Raw genomic sequence first — 10,624 nt, 5'->3', positions numbered from 1 at the left:
ATCAGAATACCTCTCAACGTTACAGATTTTCGCAGAATGTCCAGATTTTTGCCTCATATTTTTGGTCCATTTTTTGGGTGATCATGGTGGTGCAGCGGTTAGCGTTGTCACCTCACAGCAAGAGGTTCCCTGGTTCGATCCTTGGCCAGGGTGCCTTCTGTGTAGATTCTGCATGTCCTCCCTGTGGTCACGTGGGTTTCCTCCGGGTGCTCCAGTTTCCTCCCACATCCCAAAGACATGCTGTAGGTGGACTGGACACTCTAAATTGGCCCTAGGTGTGAGTGCATGTGTGTGTGTGCCTTCTGTGGAAGGTTGGGTGCCGGGCTGGCAACTTGATACCGTAAAACTCCACTGCCAATCATGAGCGGACAAGTGATCCGCTGTGGCGACCCCTAACCGGGAAATGCCGAAAGAAGAAGAAGAAGATTTTTGGTTAGTTTTTACTAAAATTGTGGTTTTCTGGAAAGTTAGTGACAAAGAATTAAAGACTGCAGTTATAAAATAATAACAAATGTTTGAGTTTCAGACTTCATACCCTTCAGAAAATTTATGCTAATGCAAAACCTGTTATTCTATCAAATTTCTAAGTTTGTAAGAGCAATATTTAAGAATTGTCCCTATTTTTGGGCCTGTGTCCTACTTTTAAACCTAACAATTAATTGGGGGGAGGTAACAACATTTTTGCAGACAGCAAATTAACGGGTAAGACAGAACAATGGGAGACAGCTCAGAGCACCAAAAACACAATCATATTTTGGTCCTCCTTATCATCTACCTTAAAAGTGTTGGGGCATTAAATGAATGACATGGCTAGGTTTCTGACTGGCTGTCAGAGTTTGTGGCATCACAGGGGTTAGCAAACTTGATGTTGATGTATTCTGTTGATTTAATCTGTACTTTTTAAACTGTGGCATTTGTGAATAGTAGTTCTCCCTGTGTAACTCACCTCATTAATACCGCATATAAGAATGATAATAAACAACCCGTTTCAAATGGGTTAAAATAACAAGTAACCTTAAAAATGTTGATTTAGAATTGCAGTTCAACTTCTGTATCTTGTAAAGAGAGAACAAGGCATTTTTTGTTGCATTTTTGTCATTAATCAGCAAGTCAAGCGTGATACTGGAGACTGATGATGAACATTTCAGGACTACAGTTAGGAATTAAATGTGCTGGGCCTGTAGAGATCACTTGGTGTAGGATTAGAGCGAGAGACAGGAAAGCACATCTCTCAGTTGTTCCTGCTTTTAGCTCATAATGTTGCTCTTACTCTTCTAAAACCAATAATGTTTTAAGAAAAAAGGATGGTGGATTACAATCAACAAATTATGACATTTATCACATTTACACACTACTTTTACTTCATGTATAAAAAATAGACACTAATTGTACAGGATATAGGACAATTATGGGAGTTAACCTGGCCCCTTTTTTGTTTTTTTGTTTGTTATTTTTCATGGATGGGTGTGGATAAAAGTGACTTACCTCTGTTGTTGTTTGATTTTGTTGAAACAGTCACAGATAGGTGTGGGTAGAACACTCTCATGCAAAGTGTTTTACATTTACTCAACAGAGAGTAAAACTATCACTGCTAGTGGTCATCAGACACCTGGCTTGATCTGATCATTTCATTTGCACGTGTTATTTGCCAGATATGATTAGTTATGATAATAAAAAGATGCAAGAAGAAGCTAAAGAGTAAAACAGAGTAAGGAAACAAAATGGATGTTATCATGAGGCCAAGATGCAGACAAAATGGAAGGTCACGGGGGGAGGAGTATCAGAGGGACCACAATCCTTTGCGTAGGACTCTGTTTCATCTAAGGCTGCTGATGACTGCAGGGGGGTGGGCTGACACTGCTGTGAGGGGGGGTAGCAGGGCAGCATCTTAGGTTACAATTTGAAAAAAACAATGGCTACACTACTGGTTAGGGTTAAAACACAGGAAGGATGTGCAGGGGGGTTGCCCTGCCTGTACCATCTTATTAATGCATACTACCCCTAATCTTAACTGTACCCCTAACCCCAACCTTAGACCTTACCTAAGAGAAACCCTTTCTGTAGCAGTACCACTACACAAGACTCCTTGATACACACCACATTCAGTAACACTTCTAGTGATATATTAAGTCTTATTTCTAGACCTGTCTAAAGCCTGCAGTACAGTTTGTCACAGTAAACTTTTACTTCTACTGTCCTCATTAGGTCTCCCTAAACCCACACTTCTATAGTTCAAAAGCTACTTGTTCAATAGATATTTGTCAGTAAAATGGCACTCTGTGGTCTCTCCTTACCTCACAGTCACCACCAGTGTACTACAAGGCCTTGTCCTTGATACCCTCCGCTTTTAACATTCTCACCAATATCCTTCACACATCCACACAACAGGCCTCCCTAATACAGTACGCAGATGACTCCACATTCATTTGAACATCTGACAACATGGCACAGCAACAAAAATTAACCAGGAAGCTTTAACAGCCACTGAAACATGGCTTTGTAACTCACAACTCATGCTCAACCCTCAAAGCAAACAAACTTCTGTTTTTTCCTCCTAAATCCAACTCTCATGGAAAAAAAATATAGTCCTCTCTCTTGATAAAACAAGTCACCTCTCATAGCAAATAATTAGGGGTGATAGTGGACAATAACCTTGAATTCGACCTGCGTAATCGAAATTGCATAAAAAAATCATCAAAAACTAGAGATAGTTTACAGAGCCAAACCTTGCACAGCGACACAGCTAAAACTTCACATTTCTAGTCCCCACACTTCATTGTGCTCTTATTCTTACTAAGCTTCAGACATCATGAAAAACAAAATTCGAACAGAGCTATAACAAAGTCGCTAAATTTGCAGCAAATAATATATTTCAGAACCCATCACTGTATGGCACTAAAAAGCTTTGATATACATTTACTCTTTTCTGATCCCTTGGTTAAGAAGATACAAACGGACAGTTTCTCTATCCTCTTATATCAATATCATCAGGGTAAAAAGAAACAAATTCCAAATCTGAAAAACTCCCTCTTCTGCCTCAATATGCAAATTAGATCACTAGTGAAAACCTCCAAAGCAAATTATGAGTTGAAACTAGCCTCCAAAACAAAGGGAAACCACAAGTCCTTCTTCAGTTATGTTACAAGCCTCCATGGCAAAGCCCAAGTTTGTTCCCAAGTAGTACTTAATGGTACCACTTACACTGATCATGCTGACTTAGCCAACCTGCTGGCTGATAGGTTCAGTGCAAACTTCACCCCCTTATCGCACCCAAAGGCCCAATCGACATCCCCAATACTTGTCCCACACCTCACATCTCTGTAGATCAAGTATTAAAAGCCCTAGCCAAGGCAAAGAACACAGCTTCCATGGGACCTGATAGTATCCAAGGCTGTACTCTGCACCATCTTGAGCAAGAACTAGCTTTGCCATTGAGCACCCTATTCAACCACAGTCTAAGTACAGGCTTCATTCCAGCAGAGCAGAGAACTGGCATCATCATCATCATCATCCCTTTGCACAAAGGTGGTGCCACTACTGACCCAGGAAACTATTGCCCCTTTAGTTTGACAAGTCTGATCTGTAAAGTCATGGAGCATATTGTTATGGATTTAATAAACAAGGACATAGGCAATCTCCAAACACTCGACCCCACCCAATTCAGATTTGTCAGGGGCAGATCTTGTCTATTGAACCTAGTTGACTTCTTTGAGACTGTCACCAAGGCCTTGGATGAGGTAAAGTCAGTACATACAGCTTACCTTGACCTGGCCAAGGCCTTTGACACAATCCCCCACTCAGGCATCATTGAAAAGCTAAGACAACTTGGTGTTAATCCCTATCTAGTCAGATGGGTGGCCAACTGGCTCACAGATAGGACCCACAAGGTCAAAATAGGTGCTGCCACCTCCGACAGCAAACCTGCCACTAGTAGTGATCCCCAGGATCTGTCCTGGAACCCCTAATGTTTGGTATATATTTTTCTGAGGTTCAGGCAAAGACAAAGGGCCTGTGGCTGACCAAGTTTGAGGATGACAGTAAGGTGGGTGCTGACATTGACTCCCCAAATGATGTTAACATACTGCAAGAGGGCCTCACAGCTACAAATAACTTGTGTCAAAGTCACAGCCTTAAGTTAAATGCAAAAAAAATGTATTATTGTACCATTCGGCAAAAACACGGACCCTACTGATTACTATATCAAGAGCAACCCCCTAAGCACACAACCTGTGGTGAGAGACCTGAGTACTCAGGTTGACAACAATCTCACATTTGACCATCATCTGGCAGCGGTGGTCAGAAAAGCCTTTTACTTGGTTCATCTTATAAGTAAAGGGATTGCATCCAGAAAAAAGGAGGTTATTACCTCTCTGTACTCCTCCCTTATTAGACCTATGATTGATATAATGCCCCGTTTGGTATGTACCTCTCCAAACGCCTACACCAACTGGAAAGAACACAGAAATACCTCACAAAGAGAACTCATGGCCTCCAACACCTATCCTGTGTGGACAGGCTTAAATCCCTATCACTCTACTCGGTATCATACAGATTGCTCAGAGGTGATCTGTGTCTCGCCTACTAAGCAATATCAGGTGCTGCCCTTCTAGAGATGCTCCATAACCTTAAGTCGAACTTCTCATGCATTACCCGCCCGATAGGCCTAAATCTAATATGTAACATCAACAAAACCTGCTGAAGAGATAGGTTTGTCTCCCAGAAGCTGCCTTGTCTCTGGAATAGACTTCCCATACATGTCAGAGTACCTCACTGGTGCTCTTCAAATGCAGCCGTGATGAGTGGATGGAAGACCATAAATTTGTCCCAGGGGTTCCACCTTTCTCTCTTACCGACAGGGGCAACAGGTACTATTCTTACCATGAAATTCAATTCCAGTTAGGCAATCAGTTCATTAGAAGGATGAGTGTGTGTGTGTGTGTGTGTGTGTGTGTGTGTGTGTGTGTGTGTGTGTGTGTGTGTGTGTGTGTGTGAATAGTGAGTGTGTGTGTGTGTGTGTGTGTGTGTGTGTGTGTGTGTGTGTCTGTGTGTGTGTCTGTGTGTGTGTGTGTGTGTGTGTGTGTGTGTGTGGTGTGTGTGTGTGTGTGTGTGTGTGTGTGTGTGTGTGTGTGTGTGTGTGTGTGTGTGTGTGTGTGTGTGTGTGTGTGTGTCTGTGTGTGTGTGTGTGTGTCTGTGTGTGAATAGTGAGTGTGAGTGTGTGTGTGTGTGTGTGTGTGTGTGTGTGTGTGTGTGTGTGTGTGTGTGTGTGTGTGTGTGTGTGTGCATGTATATGTGTGTGTGAATGTGTGTGCGTGCATGTGTGTGAATGGTGAGCGAGTGTGTTTGTGTGTGTATGTGTGAGAGTGCATGGGTGCGCTTGTGTGTGTGTGTGTGTGTGTGTGTGTGTGTGTGAATGGTGAGTGTGAGTGTGTGTTTGTATGTGTGTCTGTGTGTATGTGTCTGTGTGTGTATATGTTTGTGCATGTGTGTGTGTGTGTGTGTGTGTGTGTGTGTGTGTGTGTGTGTGTGTGTGTGTGTGTGTGTGTGTGTGTGTGTGTGTGTGTATGTTTGTGCATGTGTGTGCACGTGTGTGTGTGTGTATGTGTGTGTGTGTGTGTGTGTGTGTGTGTGTGTGTGTGTGTGTGTGTGTGTGTGTGTGTGTATGTGTGTGTGTATGTGTGTGTGTGTGTGTGTGTGTGTGTGTGTGTGTGTGTGTGTGTGTGTGTATGTGTGTGTGTGTGTGTGTGTGTGTGTGTGTGTGTGTGTGTGTGTGTGTGTGTGTGTGTGTGTGTGTGTGTGTGTGTGCACACGTGGTGAGTGCAAGATTAAGCATCTTCCAACATCCTGCTCTACTTCATTGGGAGTTGCTTTCACACTATTAGCCCTTCTTGCAGTAACGTTGCCAGTTTTGTGTAGACGTATCCTATTGGTGCAGGCAGCAGTAGTGTCTTCAGAAGATGGCATTTCATTCTGTGTCAGTTTCTGCCGTTCCTAACATGTAGTGAGATCACATAGCTGTGTACACTCCATTGCACATTGTCTAATGCATTCCACTGCATTTCTTTACTAAATTCAAGCTGAATGCACTTTGTAGAACATTCTTATTTTATTATTGTCTTGAATTGTCAATGATTAGGCATCCTTCTGGGTGTCAGTTGAGAGAGGAGTGATCTAAAATTCAAGAACCATGCAACAGCTACTGGTTAAGGAATATATACAAATACATTCTAATCTGCTATGACAAATATATCAGTCAGTCAATTTTTTACTTTAACAGGGAAAACATGACTAATAATATTGCTGTATCATGTGCAAGTACTGCTTGTGTATATACAATGTGCTTTAATATAGTGCCTTTAGCATTTAAGACAAAGTTATACTATTTCACATTTAAAATGACTATGGAGAAATGTCAGAATGGCCCCATTATCAAACGAGCACACATTTGAGGAGAAATTTCTAAAATTTTCAAAATGTTTGTGGGGGAAAAAAATGAAAAAAGGTTTATAAAATATTGCAAAAGAACTTTAACCATTTTTACACTTAAAAGTTATTTTCTTTAGCATTAGCCTTGTATTTATACGTTATCTTTACGGCCATCTATCCCTTACAGTTATTTCATCCTCTTAGGCATACTATTTTCAGCACTGACTGAAAAGCTCTGCTGTGGCTAAATGACTTTTTTTGACACATTGTTGAGTACCTGCAGAAGACATTCTTGAGGGGGTCACTTCCAGGTCAGGCTGCATGAGGTTACTCACTCAGCGCTATACCTGAATCACTGCACCAGACTGCAAAACATGTGAAGGATTGCAGCAACAAAACCACCTAATACCCTTTGTGCAAGAAATCATTCTTAAATAGGTTATCAGAATTCCTCTTGTTATCTCATGAGGTTATTGTCTCAGTACCAGGAGTCTATCTCCCATTCGGTAACTGTTTGTGTTACTAAAGGAACGCATCTGGTCCTCCATGCACAGCTGTGATTCTGTTCTATATTTGTGGAGAGTGACAGATGTATATTTGGCATAATTGCTGAGGACTGTTCTTACTTATTTATTTATTTTTTCTTTTTTAATGGTTGCTGACTTCAGCTAAGTGATGTTATTACCAATCTATTACCTATTTTGGCTGTTGCAGCCTAAATATTAAGCATTGTTAAATTTTGCAGTTTTAGCTTTCTCATGCAGGTTTAGTCTAATTACTTTTGATGTGTAAAATACTGGAAATAAGATATCTTTCCCTCTTGGGTTAATTCAAGTCTGATATAATTCTTTCATCAGATACTTTCTGATGACCCACCCCAGTCACATAGATAACACTTAAGAAACATGCTCATGTTGAAAACATTTTTTTCATAGAAGATAATCTAAAAATGATAAGCCTGTCATTATTAAATTAATTAATTACATTAATTATTACAGTACCAGAACTGCCTGTCATTATTAAATTAATTAATTACATTAATTATTACAGTACCAGAACTGCCTGTCATTATTAAATTAATTAATTACATTAATTATTACAGTAACAGAACTGTGTAGCCACGGTGGTGCAGCGGTTAGCATTGTTGTCTCACAGCAAGAGGTTATCCTGTTCGATTCTCGGCTGGAGCGCCTTCTGTGTGGAGTCTGCATGTCCTCCCCGCGGTTGAGTGGCATTTGAAAGACATGCGTGAATGGGCGTGCCTTCGTTGAAGGTTGGGCATCAAGCTGGCACCTCGACACCGTAAAAATCTACTGCCAATCATTAGCGGAGCGGAGTTCCGCTGTGGCGACCCCTAACTGGGAAAAAGAAAGAAAAGCAACAACATTACAGTAACAGAGCTGTCTCAGATTTTGTAGCATTAATCAATGCGTCCGCTGTTCTGCACAGATTCATATTGTTTTGGGTATGAGATTCTATAGCAAGTGTACAGTCTGTGAGCTTGAGAGCAGGGGGAGCACTTTTAGTGGCAGGTAGGTACAGGCAGCTACTCTACAGTGCATACTGTACATGGTCAAAGATGTGCCACAAATAAATGGTCTACAAGTGGAACAGCTTGTACGACCTGAAAGAGTTAAAAAATAGTAATAACAGAAAGTAATCTTGGGACATCGCCTGTGTCAGTCTGAAGACACTACCAAAAAGCAGGCCTAAGACCAGAATGCTGCATAATAATGAATTTGCCTTTGGTCCTTAATGCCCATGTCATTTCTCTGGTTCATGTTACTGGCCTGCTTCATATACAAATGTACCATAAGCAAATCTCATGCCGCAAAGGCATCACTGTAGAGCATTTATTTAATAACTACCACTGGAGGCCAGAGTTATTCAGTCCTGAAGAATGATATTTTCAAATTAGGACATTGGCAGGTGTGCCATTTAGGAGTATATATACCTTAAAGAAAATTATTTTTTTTTCCTCTCATTAATATGAAGATAGGTACTTAATCACTCATTAACAGCTATTCAGATGGAAGGTGTGCTGTGTGACAATGTCCAGACAGAAATTTAAACAAATCTTATTTTCCCTTAGTTATATGTAAAAAAAAATTCTTGTCATCTCAAAATCTTCTTACTTGCAACTGAATGCAATAGTCTCTGTTTCCATACAATCTATAAAGAACATCCAAAGAGGTAAAGCTCCATAACAAGGACACACAGTTGTGTAGCCAGAGAGAGAGATATATACTGTGATACATTTCTGCTTATGTAAAATACTACTGGGGATAAAGAATAAAGGTTTCTGACTGGAAACTAAAGTATCAAACCAGGACTGGAATTCTGGACATGGTGTATCTACACTTTAATAAAATAGTGGACATAAAACATTAGTACAGAAGCCAGACTGTCTCATTGAGGTTCAGGAGACAGACCATCAAACCAACAAAGCTTATAACCAAGTCTGACTTCTATAGCAGCCCCTTAAACCAGCTACTGTCACTCATGGAATTTACTAAACAAGTAAGGAATTGAAGTATTTCGCACCACACTCTCATACATGTTCACACACACACACACACACACACACACACACACACACACACACACACACACACACACACACACACACACACATCCAAATATGATTTAGATTTACAAATCTGACTACATATCTCAGGGATCTATGATGAAAACTGAGTAACCAGAGAAAGCTTACACAAATACGTGGAGGATATGCAGACTCTACACAAAAGGCACACAAGCTGAGAATCAAAGCAGAGAACCTCTTGACGTGAAGTAACATTGTTTCCCACCACAGCACTGTGTTGCTCTCACAAGACAGCAGCCTTGGTTATAAAGCTAGTTGGATAGAAAACTAAAGAGCCAAATAAAATATGTCCACAACAATGACAGAGGGCTCATTAGTAGAATTTTACTGCGATTGCCTGTCTGGTTACAAATCTGCTGAACCTACCGTATTTAATGTCTTGCTAAGTGACATTGTAGGGACAGTGGAAGGAAAAGTATATCCCATTGCAGATGATAAAAAAAATCAATGGAGTTGCTGTAGACCAGAGTGATATAGACCAGAGTGGTGTGCAGGAAATGAAGAAATGTCTGGAAAAGATGGATGAATGCTGCATGGTACAGAAAGTTTGGTTAAATGAAAGGATATACAAAGTTATGCATCTTCAAAGGCAATACAGGGGTAGAATATATAGAATAAATACAAAAGGAAACATGTTTTTTAATTAAAGCTTTAAAGTATAATCATAACTTCCACTGCTCTACTCAAAATAATCACAACAATTGTAATAGTTTGGTAAGATTTTCTGCATGCACGAGTTAGGGCATCAAAATGAATTCATGGCATATGTAAATATCCAGGTCTTTATAAATTAATTCATGGCATATGTAAATATCCAGGTCTTTATAAATTAATTCATGGCATATGTAAACAACTAGGTCTTTATAAATTAAGGTTATGGCATATGTAAACACCCAGGTCTTTATAAATTAAGGTCATGGCATATGTAGACGGTTAGGTCTTTATAAATTAAGGTTATGGCATATGTAAACACCCAGGTCTTTATAAATTAAGGTCATGGCATATGTAGACAACTAGGTCTTTATAAATTAAGGTTATGGCATATGTAAACACCCAGGTCTTTATAAATTAAGGTCATGGCATATGTAGACAACTAGGTCTTTATAAATTAAGGTTATGGCATATGTAAACACCCAGGTCTTTATAAATTAAGGTCATGGCATATGTAGACGGTTAGGTCTTTATAAATTAAGGTTATGGCATATGTAAACACCCAGGTCTTTATAAATTAAGGTCATGGCATATGTAGACAACTAGGTCTTTATAAATTAAGGTTATGGTATATGTAAATATCCAGGTCTTTATAAATGAATTCATGGCATATGTAAATATCCAGGTCTTTATAAATGAATTCATGGCATATGTAAATATCCAGGTCTTTATAAATGAATTCATGGCATATGTAAATATCCAGGTCTTTATAAATTAAGGTCATGGCATATGTAAACACCCAGGTCTTTATAAATTAAGGTCATGGCATATGTAGACGGTTAGGTCTTTATAAATTAATTCATGGCATATGTAAACACCCAGGTCTTTATAAATTAAGGTCATGGCATATGTAAATATCCAGGTCTTTATAAATTAAGGTTA

General features: G+C 39.7%; 1 protein-coding gene across 1 annotated transcript in view; it reads right to left on the bottom strand.

The window, feature by feature from the left end:
- Positions 1-10,624, bottom strand: part of LOC122814499 (myeloperoxidase-like) — a 261,987-nt gene that overhangs the window by 129,515 nt on the left and 121,848 nt on the right. The gene's annotated exons all lie outside the window — the stretch shown is intronic.

Source organism: Protopterus annectens, chromosome 10.part0 (genome assembly GCF_019279795.1).
Source record: "Protopterus annectens isolate FY-2018-M chromosome 10.part0, PAN1.0, whole genome shotgun sequence".
Taxonomy (NCBI): domain Eukaryota; kingdom Metazoa; phylum Chordata; order Ceratodontiformes; family Protopteridae; genus Protopterus; species Protopterus annectens.
Note: the sequence above shows the minus strand (reverse complement) of the source record. Positions and strands in the feature narration are given on the sequence as shown.